The sequence below is a fragment of the Toxorhynchites rutilus genome, chromosome 1 (genome assembly GCF_029784135.1).
Source record: "Toxorhynchites rutilus septentrionalis strain SRP chromosome 1, ASM2978413v1, whole genome shotgun sequence".
In the NCBI taxonomy this organism is placed as follows: domain Eukaryota; kingdom Metazoa; phylum Arthropoda; class Insecta; order Diptera; family Culicidae; genus Toxorhynchites; species Toxorhynchites rutilus.
Window position 1 is genome coordinate 96,295,908 of NC_073744.1, and position 14,899 is coordinate 96,310,806.

Below are 14,899 nucleotides of genomic sequence, written 5' to 3' on the forward strand. Positions count from 1 at the left end.
AAACACGCGGACCCCAAAAAATATCTTATTTTCTTTCAAACTGTAAACCCGTGTGGTTGTACGGCATCGGCATCGTGGACGTAACAAAGGAGGACAAGTTAAGGGAAAGGCAAAGTCCCACTCGAACCGTGCAAGTGTGCAGTTCCCTGTTGGTCGCATTCACTGATTGCTCTGCAAGGGTAACTAGGCCGAACGGATTGGTGCCGGAGCACCAATACTAAATATCATAAAAATAGAAAAAAATCAGCAAATCTTCCACTGCTGAAATGCTTCCCTCATTTCTTGAGTGAAGACTTCACCCATCATCCAATGCATGGATGATGCATTCAGTGAAAATTCGAATATTGATTTCTCTGCAATTGACTGTAGTGATGCTGTAGGTTTTTTCGGAAAAAATACAAACGATCAAAATGTCAAGAGAAACACTAGTGTTTTCGCTTATGCGAGGATTTATTCCATAATTATTAAATCTTCAACATATCCGGTCTTCGCCCGAAGGAAGATATATTCTGTTTCTGGTGGGATTTAGAATGGATTCTGTATTATGAGCTACTATTAAGCAACCTGTTTCTCACATGTACGGCTCGCAGCAGTTTTCGACGAGGAAGCAAACATGTTCTGGGAGGATAGAATATTTAAGCTGTATGAAAGATGGCGAAAGACTGTGAAACAAAACTATGTATATAAAATTAAATTATAATGCTTTGATTGAAAATTATGTATTTGTTTTCCCATAAATCGACATTAACTTTACGGACAACCCAATATGAGCTATCCTGATTTATCCTGATTTTTATTTTCATTCTTCCTGATTTTTTCAAATTATAGTTGGCAACTCTGCCTTTTCCAAGCTGCTTTCGTGGCTGTTCGAGAGAAAATAATGACGAAAGCGAAGGAAGCGTCGCGTTTTATACTGAGATAGTGTGGATTGTATAACCGACCTCTTTCACATTCTTTTCATTATATTTGTAGCTCAACTCGCATCATATAAAAGAGAGCGGTATTTGTGCTTGGCCTCACGGTGCTACTGACATTAAACCTAGACGGCCTTTCTGAAAGAGATCCATAAAAATAAAGTTTTCCCTTAAAACCGGATGAAACGCTTTTTTCAAAGCTGATTCGGTCCTAAATAAAGCGTTACTTTTCAGTAACAGTTCGTTTGGATACCAGGAAAGGAGGTTGCCCCGTTGGCCCCTTGGCCCCTTGTGTATCCCGCTGTTCGCACTCGGTTTTTCAGCATCATTTTCCTGCTAGAGACACGCTATTTTGGCGCCATTTTTTCGCTCTTCAACCCGCATCAGAATAGCAGGTGAGGAAGGAGGATCCTCTGCTTCACTTCGTGCTACCGCTGTAGCGGTTTAGAGGTCTCGCTGTCCAGCGACGCTGGACCGGTGATCTGTGGATTGGTTCCATTGAGCGTCACATCTGTATCTTCACCAAACATCAAACAAAGTACAAAAGAATAGTTTTTGCCGTCACACTATTGTGCTTATACCATAGCGTGCGGCGCTGTATAGCTCTCCGAATAGGGTTGTTCAAGTTCTTCGGACTCATCAGACTGAATTTTTGAAGTAGAACTACGTCTTTCATTAAGGGTGTCAAATCAGAAAACAGGTCACGTTTTTATGAAATAAAGTAAACGTTAATAACTATTTTTGCCGCGAACGGATTTTGGCGATTTACATACTAAACGAATCGGAAATTCCGTAAGATTTGTTTAATATGCCATACAATAGAATCCCCTTGTTAGTAAATGGTTAAAATTCATGAAAACTTTAAGTGTTTCTATTTTCCCATACATTTGTTCTGTCCATTTGAGTGCTTCCCCGAACAGAGCTATCAATAACGAGCAACTTATCGACGACCAACGGAGGGGAAATCGTAGGATTTAAAGTCTCCGTGAACAAAGGAAAAGAAAAAGAATGAAGGGGAATACTTGCCTAGAGTATAAACAGTGGATCTCGCTGAGGCAAACTTTCATTCGGCATCGGACTGTTTAGTAATCCAGTTCACTTTGCTTTCGCTGCGCTTCGATCTAAGATTGGACCCCACCAGTGGTAATCCAACTTGGAAATCGTCGTTTGATTTTTCTGTTCGTTTTTCGCGTTATACGTATCGTGTGTTCTTCATAAATTGTGTGTGTGTCATAAATTGGACGCTTCGCGTAGTGTGCGATGAGCAAGAAGAGAAAGGCAGGCTCGAGCCCTGCAAAAAACGAACGCATTGCCAGGGGCAATAAAATTTCGAGGTAAGCGTCATCTAATGATGCACGCGGTGTTGGTGTAGTGAAAAGCGCTCGCACTGAACCGAGCCTTCGCGAATGTGACACCGCACCAAACAACAGCGAAGTAGGCGATTTCGGCGCGTCGGTCGAAAATGTAAACGCCCAGGCAGCAACCAAAATTAAGCTCCCCCCGCTGGTGGTGAAGGCGGTCGCTCTTGACAAACTCATCAGCGAATTCGCATCGATGGGTGTTACAGAAGAGTACAAGCTGTGTGGCATAATTCGTTCTTTTTTCAAGCAGTTAACATTGTTTATTTTCCGTCATCATAAGGGCTTCGTTTGTGCCTTTGAGAATGCATCAACGCATTAAACTGACGTTATGGCGAAGCAGACGTTAAGCTTGTGCACCAAAAAATTATTTGGGAATACTAAGCATCTTGATTATGTTACTGGAATGTTATAAGTTATTTGGGTTCGCGTACCAGTCGCAAAACTGCCTTCAACTAGGGTTGCATTTGCGCTAATGTTGATCATAATGAAGCATTGCTACTGTTTTCGAGGTAGTTATTAACAAAGAGAGTTTATTTCTCTTGTTTAGTCATCAAGAAAGTAAATGTTCTGGAATTTTGTATGTGATTAGGTTTTGCTTGCCAGTAGCAAAACTTCCTCCACTAAGGGAGACAGCTGCGCTTATCTCGAGCATAAGAAAGTAATGCAACTCTTTTCGAGGCCAGTAATATTAACAGAAGCGTTTCTTTTGAGAATAGCGCAAAATGATGAGAAATGTTTATATTACTAGTAGTTTCAAGCCACCAATGTATGGCTCTGTATGCATGCTATGGTGAACGCTTGTTTGGCGCTTGGTTTACGCTTAGTTTGTACGAACGATATCTAGAGGTGCGATTCCTTTGAGGCAATACTAAATAACATGTAGCATGATATTTGATACTTGCAAGTGTTGTCATTGTTGTTGTTTACATGCGGTGCCAAAGATATATTGATGTAGTTATGAGATATGGAATAATGGCGCTAGTGCAACATGTATATAATCGACTGTAGCCGAATCTATGTCAATTTCGAAAAAGGCCACCGGAATAGCCTTCGAGGTAAATTTTCAATGCATTGACATGAAATAAATTGCGACATACGATTGTTTTGCGAGGGCAAGAATGAATCATCAATCAATTATCGTCAACTGATTCTACAATGAAAACATTATTTCAAAGATTATTCTACTAAGCAGTTGTTTCTAAAATTTCCCAGCATTATAGAATAATATCCGAAGGTATAAACAAGCGACTTATATAAAATAACAGCGTAGTTCTACGTCAACAATGCGGTCGTATCTTGGACACAACCTCCTATAATTTTTTTTAAAGTTTTTATTATTATTTTTTTTCTTAAAGAAATTATTGTTTTTTTTTCAAGAAGATTTTTTATTTGAGCTAATTTTTAGTTTAAGTTAGTTTTTAGTCTAAGTTTGTTTTAAGTTGAGTTTTTGCGCGAGTGTGTGCGTGTGTGTGAGCTTTTTTTTGTTTTCATAGGCGGTTGCGCACCGTCTGCGCAACCGTTATGGCGTCTGCTGATGCTATTGTTGCGCGGACGCGATATTACCAACAGTCCTCAAAGGCACCATGGGTTGTTTTCTATCGGGCCAAAGGGAAACCGTTGAGAACTCTTGACATTTCAAGAGATTTGCTGCGTAAGTATCCGGATGTCTTGATACGTGAAGAGAGACCGGACAAACTGCGTGTAGAAGCACCGACTTTTGATGTGGCGAACAAGATTGTTGACCACGAGACAGGGAGTACCACATTTACATCCCTTCTCGAGATGTGGAGATAGAAGGCGTAGTCTCCGCTGCGAGTCTGAGTGTTGAAGAATTGAAAAAAGCATCGGGTTGTTTTATAAAACTCGCTAATTGGTGAGCTTGTGAAGATTCTGGATGTTAGGCAACTACATGCAGCATCTTTGGAAGACAACCAAAAAGTCTATAAGCCTTCACACTCGTTTCGGGTGACTTTCGCTGGTTGTGTTCTCCTGAACTATGTGAAAGAAGATAGTGTTTTTTTTCCAGGGCGCTTGTTTGTACCGCGGGTCTACAATTGTACCATCTGTAAAAATTTGGGACATTCTTCCAGTCATTGCGGCAACAAGTTCCGCTACGGTAAATGTGGTGAAAAACACAGTGAGGATTCTTGTACACAAACAGTGGTAAAATGTATCCACTGTGGCGAGAATCCTCACGCATTACAGAAGTGCCCAAGGTACAAACAGCACTCCGAAAAAGTGATGCGTTCTATCACAGGACGTTCCAAGCGGACTTATGCAGAAATGATCAAGGTCGCATCAGCCACTCATGATGGAAACCAATTTTCGGTTTTGTCAACTCAATAATTGGACTCTGATTCTGATGAGGATCACACTACGGCTGCACCAGAATCTTCGACAAAGGATGATTCTCAAAAAAGAAAACTCTCTTCACCAATGATGCACCGCAAGAAAGCTAAAATGATCCTCAGAAGATTGTCTAATTCCAAGGGTAATGGTAAAAAAACGAATCCGAAGACTCCTTCTCAGCCAGTTCCTGGTTGCAGTAAGGATTATACACCGTTACCCAGAAGAGAGAGAAATAAAAACGATGCCCCTCGATCTTCTCACAGAAAATTCGCATCCAATCGGGGATTGATAGCTTTTTCGGACATTGTGGATTTTTATTGAACACCCCCAATATTCAAGACCCCCTTAGAAGCCTTATTTCTGCCTTGCTTCCATCTCTGAAGTCTTATCTTAAGCAATTGACTGTTTCATGGCCCCTCCTTGCATCAATCATATCTTTCGATGGATAATTCACCTAACGTAGTAGGAGATATGATCAATGTGCTACAATGGAACTGCCGTAGTCTAGTGTCTAAACTAGACTCGTTCAAATTTTTACTTCAAAATTATGACTGTGATATATTCGCCCTTTCTGAAACATGGCTTTCTTCTGATACAGAACTCAACTTCCACGATTTTAACATTATTCGCCTGGATAGAAATGATTCTTATGGAGGAGTACTTTTGGGGATCAAAAAGGGCTACTCTTTCTATAAAATTCCTCTACCAGCTCTATCAGACGTCGAAATTGTCGCGTGTCAAATAACACGCGACAATTAGAATAATTAAGAATACAATAAGAATAAAGAACTTTGCATAGCTTCAGTATACGTTCCTCCAAATACTAACATTAGCCGTAGTCAACTTTGGAATCTAGTCTCGATTCTCTCATCCCCAGTTCTAATACTGGGTGACATGAACTCCCATGGTACTGGGTGGGGCGATCTTTATGATGACGCTAGGGCGGCTATTTTTTACGATTTATGTGACGATTTCAACTTGACTATCTTGAACACTGGTGAAGTGACACGAATTGCAAAACCTCCGGCTCGGGAAAGCCGACTCGATCTATCTTTGTGCTCAAACTCGCTATCATTAGATTGTCAGTGGAAGGTCATCAATGATCCCCATGGTAGCGATCACTTGCCAATCAATATATCAATCAAGTGTAGTCCGCAATCCACTGAACCATTCGAGTTCCATTTGATCTAACAAGGAACATCGACTGGCAAAAATTTGCAACGGCGGTAACAATTGGTGTCGAATCAATAGATATACTTCCACCATTGGAAGAATATCGATTTTTCGTAGATTTGATGTATAAAAGCTCATTGGAAGCACAACAAAGGAAAGTTCCAAGTGCTCCGTTTAAAAGAAAACCAGCCACTCCTGGCTGGGACGACAAATGCACAAAATTGTATTTGAAAAAATCTGATGCTTTCAAAGCTTTTCGTAGACATGGAACATCCACTCACTTCGAGGAATATTCGAAGCTTGAAATACAGCTGAAACAATTAATTAAAGCAAAAAAACGCGGTTACTGGCGCAATTTCATTGAAGGTCTTTCTCGTGAAACCTCAATACATACCTTGTGGAGGGTGGCTCGCAACATGCGTAACCGCTCATCTACCAACGAGAGTGAGGAATACTCCAACCGATGGATATTCGATTTCGCTAAAAAGGTCTGTCCAACCTCAGTTCTAGCCCAACATATTCTTCGAGAAACGTCTCGGTGGATCGGTGGTCGTCGGTGGATCTCTGGACAGACCATTCTCAATGCTGGAATTTTCTATGGCTCTTCTTTCATCGCACAACTCTTCATCCGGAAGCGATATGATTAAATTCGTTCTTCTAAAAAATCTTCCCGATATCGCGAAAAGACGCTTGCTAGACTTATTCAATACCCTACTAGAAAACAATATTGTGCCACCCGAATGGAGACAGGTCAAAGTGATAGCAATTCAAAAGCCTGGCAAACCAGCGTCTGACCATAACTCATACCGTCCGATTGCTATGCTCTCGTGCATTAGAAAATTGTTGGAAAAAATGATCCTTTGAAGACTCGATTAGTGGATCGAGACAAATATTTTGCTATCAAGTACACACTTTGGGTTTCGCACGAGCAAAGGAACAAACGATTGTCTAGCGTTGCTTTCTACAGATATTCAACTGGCCTTTGCGCACAAGGAGCAACTGGCTTCAGTATGTTTGGATATTAAGGGAGCTTTTGATTCGGTTTCCATAGAAATTCTGTCAGACAATCTGGGCAGATGTGGACTTTCTGGAATTTTGAATAACTTCTTGTACAATTTGCTGTCAGAAAAGCGAATGAACTTCACCCTTGGACAACTGACAACTTCCAGAAATAGTTATATGGATCTACCCCACGGCTCATGTCTCAGCCCCCTTCTTTATAATTTTTATGTGAAAGATATTGACCTTTGTTTGGCAGAACAATGCACGCTAAGACAACTTGCAGATGATGGTGTGGTTTCCGTCAGAGGTCCCCATGCCGAAAACTTGCAAAGATCATTGCAAAATTCCCTAGATAACTTGTCTTCCTGGGCAAGGAACTTAGGGATCGAATTCTCGCCACAGAAAACAGAATTGGTAGTGTTTACTCGAAAGCGGTTCCCAGCCCAATTGCAACATAAGCTTTTGGGCAAAAGCATTACCCAATCATTGACCTTCAAGTACCTTGGTGTCTGGTTTGATTCAAAATGCACTTGGAATACCCACATTACGTATTTGAAGCAAAAATGTCAAAAGAGGGTCAACTTTCTCCGCTCGATTTGCGGCACGTGGTGGGAAGCTCATCCAGGAGATCTCATAACGCTTTATAAAACAACTATTCTATCTATTCTGGAGTATGGCTCTTTCTGCTTTCTCTTAGCAGCTAAAAGTCACCTTCTAAAATTGGAACGAATTCAATATCATTGTCTGCGTATAGCTCTCGGCTATATGCACTCAACGCATAACATGAGTCTCGAGGTTCTGGCAGGAGTAACTCCTCTACAGAACCGATTCTGGGAACTTTCGCTCAGAATACTGGTGAAATGCGAAGTCACGACACTTGTGATTGAAAACTTTGAAAAAATTCTTCATCTAAATATACAATCTCGGTTTATGAGAATTTATTACCACTATATTTCGTCGGATATTTGTCTTCCATCGTTTACTCCAGACCGTGCTCACTTCACCATCAGCAGTTCCTCAATTGAATACGATCTGTTGATGAAACAAGCAATACTTGGGATTTCAGATCAGCTTCGACCAAATTTCATTCCCCGTATTTTTTACCGACAGGCATGAAATTGCATGAAAAAATACTTCACTGATGGGTCTCGCCTCAATGGATCCACTGGCTTCGGTGTTTTCAATGAAAATTCGAGCGCCTTCCGCAAACTGCAGGAACCTTGTTCCGTTTATGTTGCTGAGCTGGCAGCAATCGACTTCGCATTGGGGATGATCTCCAACAAGCCTGCAGACCATTACTTCATTTTCTCGGATAGTCTCAGTTCACTTGAGGCTCTCCAGTCGATGAAAACTAGTAGGCACCCATCTTATTTCCTCATAAAAGTGAGGCAGCAGATGAGTGCACTGATCGAAAGATCTTATAAGATAACCTTTGTATGGGTCCCCTCTCATTGCTCAATTCCTGGCAATGAGAAGGCGGACACTCTCGCAAAGGTGGGTGCCCAGAAAGGCGAATTGTATGATAGACAGATTCCATACGATGAATTTTTCCAATTACTGCGTCATAGTTCCCTCTTGATTTGGCAATCCGATTGGGACACTGGAAGTCTTAGGCGGTGGTTATATTCAATTATTCCAAATGTTTCTTCGAGAGCGTGGTTCAAAGGTTTGGACGTAAGTCGTGACTTCATACGTGTAATGAGTAGACTTATGTCCAACCACTACTCGCTAGATGTGCATCTCCACAGAATAAATCTTGTTCAAAGCAATGTCTGTCGGTGTGAAAACGGTTACGATGACATCGATAACGCAGTTTGGCAATGTACGGATAATTACGCAGCCAGAGAGTACCTTTTGAATGCCCTTGAGGCCCAAGGAAGACTACCATATGTTCCTGTTAGAGACGTGTTGGGAACTCGCGACATCTGCTATATGCAGTTGATCTATATGTTTGTGAAACGGTCTTGTATAAAAATTTAATGCTTTTGTGTTTTTCTTTTTCGTTATTAGTTTGTTTGTCTTGTCCCCTCATCTCACCGTCGCCCACCCTCGACAGCTAGTCGAACACCAGATGATATCCCTGGTCATTATGTACAATGCTACAGTGCGTGTGGATACCCTCTGTTGAACGAACGAATAATTTACGTCGATTAATCGATACAAACCCAGAGAAAAAAAAATAAGCCCGCTGCAGTTTTATCCTGAAAATCAATCATTATCTTTGACGCTCCCCTAATCTGGTAAATGAAGCCCAATGCCGACAATGCGAATTGAACTTTGTTTACAAGTTTAGGTGAGCGTAAAAGAAAATAATTGATTTTCAGGCGGAATGAACACTTTTTTGATTTCAAAATGCTTTCTAGCAAATGAGAAATATAAGACTTACTAATTATTACTCTCAGTGTGACGATTAATCGATTAATCGAATATTTGGGGCGATTATTCCCCACATTCCGTTTTGCCTGCCAAGATCGGGTCGATGAAATGTCAACAATCGACCTCAAATGCTGCCACCTTGCAATCGAGTTATCGACCATTCATATACATTCATCGAACAACTTGACGCCACTTTTTCGCCAACATGTGCAAGGCGTCGACCTGCTTGCAGCGCTGCTTCCAGCACTGCTTGCTGCTTGTTTGCATTGGTTTGTTATTAAAATGAAATGAAATATTAAAAGGAAAATACATAATCAATTTTAGTCATTTTATTACTCGAAAAAATACGTATTACAAAACAATATGTGTTTGTGATATACAAATAACCACAATACAGCGAAATTTTTAAATCCGGGGTTTCCGGATTGACGATTCGAGTCCAGCTGAGCTCGTTGATAAATACCTCCTGCGTTGATAGTTTTTATTTCCTTGATACACATTTGTGCCCGAGGATTCGATTCTGCTGTTGCCGCTGTTCTTGCTGTCCCCGGCATGGGTTTGGAGGATACTGCTGATTGGAATTGCAGATGTTGTTGGCTCCTGTGACAACGGTGAAAATCTGCACTGTTGTTCTTGTTGTTTGGCGACTGGTAATGGGGGAAATCATCTTCCGGCTAGTTTCTATTGATGGCTATAGATAAGCCAGATGTTTTCACATCATAGTCTGAAAGAAAATGAAATAATTAATGAAAGAAAAAGCGATAACAGTTTCCTTAATCACCAGTTATATGGTCCATTTGTTTTTGTTTGAGATGACAGTTTAGCGGACTACCAGTGATACCATTTGGTTTTTTAATTATTCCGTATTTTGGACCAATGAACTATACACTCTTAGGAAAAATTGGTATATATGACGATTTTTGGGTAAATATTACCAATGATTAGTTGATTTTTGCGATATGAATTAAGTGCGCTACATATACAACATCACCGTCATCGTCCCGTCAAATATTCTCTTGGACTTATTCTGCCGACGTCACAATTTCCGGTGATGATGTATGTGAATGTTACCATACGATTTCCATGGGAGAATATTTGATATTTCATTCCTTCACGTTGACATCACAGTGACGGGACGTTGTATGTGCAGCGCACTTTATTCGTACATATTAGGCGATAACATTAGTAAACAAATGTAAAACCAGCCAGTATAACAGTAATTTTTGAACTATTGTATGCAATTTTAGTCATTTGTTGAACTATCTAAATGCGGTATAAACCACATTACAATGCACATTAACTCGAGGCATGGCCATTGCAGCGTCCAATATCTGATCCTGCATCAATTGAGTTTGATTCTCGGCTACAAATACAGAATGGTTACTACAAACAGCTACGATAGACTACATCGAAGAGCCAGTTCTATGCCCCTTTTCAAAATTGAGTTGAAGCGCAGCGTCAGTGGAAACGGAACCTTCGTTTTGACGATTTCGAAAACATCCAATTGATCGAACCACCGATCACAATCGTCGGAAAATAGTTTATGAAGTTGCCCTTGACCAAATCCGACAATATAGCGGTGGAATTAGAGCTCAACTAGGCTCGTTTTAGTGTCTCGAATTACCCAGATTCCTCATTATTGAAGTAATGTCTTCACTTTCTCCCGCAACAGATGAGCATGGATCATTATTTGGCTGTCCAATATGTATCAATGTTGATTAAAGAACATAAATTGAATTAATTTTCAAGAACGTCACTCACCTGTCTGGGTAAATTCAACCTTTTTCTGTGGAGAAACAATATCGAAAAGTAGTTCCGCTCAACTCAATTATCAGCTAGACAATTAGGTTAATAATGTTCTGTTTACATTTCTTTCACGGTTTCCAGCAATGACAATCGTCAAAGTTACCGATACCGCTTAGTAAAATGTACCAATCATTGGCAGGGATGTATATTGCATCTAACATTGATTTTACATACAGTTGATTAATATTTACAGAAAATATGTACATTCTACTAATGTTTGCCTCACAAAAGATTTGGCATATTTTAGTAATCTGTTTTCTGGGTGTAGGCAAGACGGAGAAGTCACAGCATTTCGACCAATGTTAGGTCGATATTTTGTTCGTCGACTGGATTGTGGGTCGTATCGAATAATAAACTGATGAGAATTATTTGATTAGCTGATGAACGATTAATTTCAAAAAAGACGGGTGGGTAATGTCGGTGACATAACCGGAGCGACGTAGGACTATACAAAGGGGACAGCTTTTGCTAAATATATATTTTAAATATATTGTTCTATTTTCTTCTCCTACGTGAATTCCTACCTATCTACCTGAAAATGGATTAGTTTACTGTTTACTCTTTATGAACATGTTGGGGGTTCTGAAAAGAACCTTTGGTGTTGTGTTTTTGCGTTTTTTTTTTACAAACTTGATTCTTGATTTTTTTCTGAAGGCTTTGTACATATTAAATGTTCATTGTCGGGCATCTTTCGGCATATACACATATCGTACAATCAAAATGATGGCTGTGATAGGGAATGCACAGGTGGTCATTAGCTCGTTCACTATCATATATTTCACTATTGAGCACATTACCGTACCTTAAGCTGTGGTTTCGGAGACGAATGAAATGTAAGATGTGTAGTCTCCGCAAACAAAGTAAATAAAAATGAAAAAGAACTGAGGTTGAACTGAGACGAACTCTACGATCTGTCGAGAAATAAACGAGCTATAAGCGTTCTGAAAAACCAACAGTAAATACAGGGACTGATGACCTTCGGATTAAAGTCCTTTAAAATAAGAACAGAGCAGCAGGAAATACATAGCTCATCGTGTTGCTCCTTAGTTATTTCTCTATGCAATGCAGATGTAACGTCAGTCAATTTTCAACATCAGTTATCAACTAAAGAAAGCAGTTCTTGCTACCGAGAAAATTCGTTAATGCCATCCTGCATACAATGTGTTGTAATTTGGAGCCACTTTTAATTCGGAGACCATGTATGGGTTTGTGAAAACTGAATGATCAATTTAAAAGACCTCAACCACCAATAAGTTCAAAAACAAGCATAAACAAAATAATTCAGTTCATATTATATGTCATATTATGTCACTTTAGAATGCATTGGTATTGTGAAAAACTTCTAATAACTCTTCTTTGAATGGTTTAATGGCCCTGAAAAGCGCCGTGTTACGGTGGCTGGTTTTGCCAACAAAGCAGTCTGTATAAACAAACTTTTTCTTTCTTCTACCTGCTGCCGTTTTGCGATTGCGTTTGCCACTCGCTGAAACTAGTTAATGCCACCGAACCAAATGGGCTCTGTTCTGCAGGCGGGTTTTCTTATTGTCGTGAGCAGCTTTGCAAGCCAACTCGAGCACTCCGGCGGCCAAAATTCTATAACCGCTATTAGGTATACTGGTGCTCCGGCACCAATCCGTTGATGCGATGCGATGTTAAACGATGCCGTACAACCACACTGGTTTACGGTTTGAATGAAAATGAGATATTTTTTTGGGATCCGCGCGTTTTATACACTAACGGTACACGCTCACAGGATAGAGACAAATCGGCAGACTCAGCCAAAGGGGCGAGTCCAACGAGACGAACGAATGAGCGTTAAAAGGCAGCGATGGCAAAAAAATACATCTAGAGGCGAATGAACTGCAAAGTTTAAAGCCTCTTAAAAACAAAGAAGAAGAAGAAGAAAAATACATTCATTACTATTTGTTCGCTCGTTGGATTCACATGCAGGCTAAAAAGGGTCCTTTTCAGGATAACAAAATTATCTTCAATCTAAAGAGTTTATTGTTTTGTTATCACTCGATATCCCCATCTTGTTCGGCTAAACCTTCCTGTTTAGCGATTTGTTGCCACAGCTTTCACAGTTGGAAATTTTTTTTTCCATCCAGCTTTGTGACATGTTGTACAGTAAATTACATTCAATGCGACGTGCCGAAGCACCACTCAGTGTCGCATTGGAGGCGATTTTAACCTGTAATTGAACATTTGCGATGACAGTGGTACAGTGTCGACTTTCAATGTGGGGTCATAATTTGGATTTCTATGTTTACAAAAATGTCCAACTAAATATGTCGCATTACATGTCCGTCCAGTTAGCTAAATGTTGAACTAATTGTAAATTACTGTACTTTCAATCTGGAAACAATTTAAGAATTGGTGAAAATTGAATAATCAGGAAAGTCCCCAACTATCAATAAGCTCAGAACAACTGCCAAATTCACATACTCATCAGATCCTGGCAAACAAATTATGAAAAAATCAATTTGTGTTTTATTATTATTTTGGATATTATTTTAGAAAGCATTGAACTGTATTTCGTAAATTCTTTTTTGAAAGGTTTAATGACCCTGATAAGCGCCTTGTTTTATGGAATGGTTCCAATTTAGAAAACTTTTTATACTCGTGGTTTTGAAAAAAACCATTTCGAACGCCCTCGATGCCGCCTTGTTCTGGATTTGCCACCAAAGCAGATTGTATACAGAACAAACTTTTTTTTTCTGCTACCAGCTGCCGTTTTGCGATTGCGTTTGCCACTCGCCACTCGCTGCAACTGCCTGTTGTCTTGATGTCCACCGAACCGAATGTGTTCTGTTCTGAATGCGGGTTTTCTTATCGTCGCGAGCAGCTTTGCCAGCTAACTCGATCACTTCGGCGGCCGAAACTATATAACGCCGGCTAGGTGGACTGGTGCACTGGTACTAACGCGCTCGGCCTAGCTACCCTTGCGGGGAACTCCAGATCAACACGGTTCGAGCGGGATTTTGCCTTTCCCTTCACTTTTCCTCCTTCACCATGTCTGGACATGGCTGCTTGGGTTGGTTTGTTGATGTGTTGTGATGCGAACCGATGTGGTGTACGGTTTGGATGAGAATGATCGTTACGGAAGGAAGGAAGGTATTGTATTATAGAGACTTTAAACTTTTGCAGTTCATTCGTCTCTAGCCTTGAGAAAGGCCCTTTGAAAACTCTACTCTACTCTATTACTCTACTCCAGCGCTACCACCTCCGCCCTCTTGCCTTGAGAAAGGCACTCAATCCCTCGCCGTCCAGCTCGTCCAGCAACGATGTTGTCCAGTCGGTGTCCACACAAAGAATGATCGTTACGGCAGCGGAGCGGGGATTTTTAAGCTGACTGGCTGGCTCGAGAATTACGCATGTGTGAGACTGCGACCAATGTTTCGTTCATTTTTTTCTTTTTCCTTTCCAATCGTGCTTCATTCTATTTCGCTGCTGCTCTGGTTGCCCGTTTTGGTCGGTACGATTTGAGGAGCACAAAATGGACCAATCAAAAATGGGCACATAGTGCATTTTGACAATGCTTGATATTTCACAATTATTCAATTATTTATCTCAAGAAAAATGAAATGTTATTCGTTATGATAGATGCGTAGATATATTTCCTATCAATTGATGCAAAAACCTTTGCGATCTATTGAGAAATGCTCGAGTTATAAGCGTTCCAAATCTTGCATTTTTTCCTACTTGTTCAGTGCCTAGATTTCCATTTCACCCCCTATATCTTCCGGTTAGACGTAGTCCTACGTCAAAAACGGGGATCACTAGTTATGTCCCCGACATTAGGCCATGTTCTCACTGCAGCGGGGCGTCAATGTGACGTGAGCGGGGCGTGTTCACTTCTCGCCACGATGTTTTAATTCACTCACATTGCACCGTTCCAGCGGCGTGTCTTCGGCGTAT

General features: G+C 40.6%; 1 protein-coding gene and 1 long non-coding RNA gene across 5 annotated transcripts in view; one reads left to right on the forward strand and one right to left on the reverse strand.

Moving 5' to 3' along the window:
• The window catches only part of LOC129762440 (GPI inositol-deacylase), a 241,825-nt gene that overhangs the window by 125,217 nt on the left and 101,709 nt on the right, over positions 1-14,899 (forward strand). The gene's annotated exons all lie outside the window — the stretch shown is intronic.
• On the reverse strand, positions 9,490-10,015 carry LOC129762443 (uncharacterized). Its single transcript, XR_008740627.1, has 2 exons — positions 9,957-10,015; positions 9,490-9,899 (listed from the first exon to the last, which is right to left on the reverse strand). It is a non-coding gene; the product is annotated as an uncharacterized LOC129762443 (long non-coding RNA).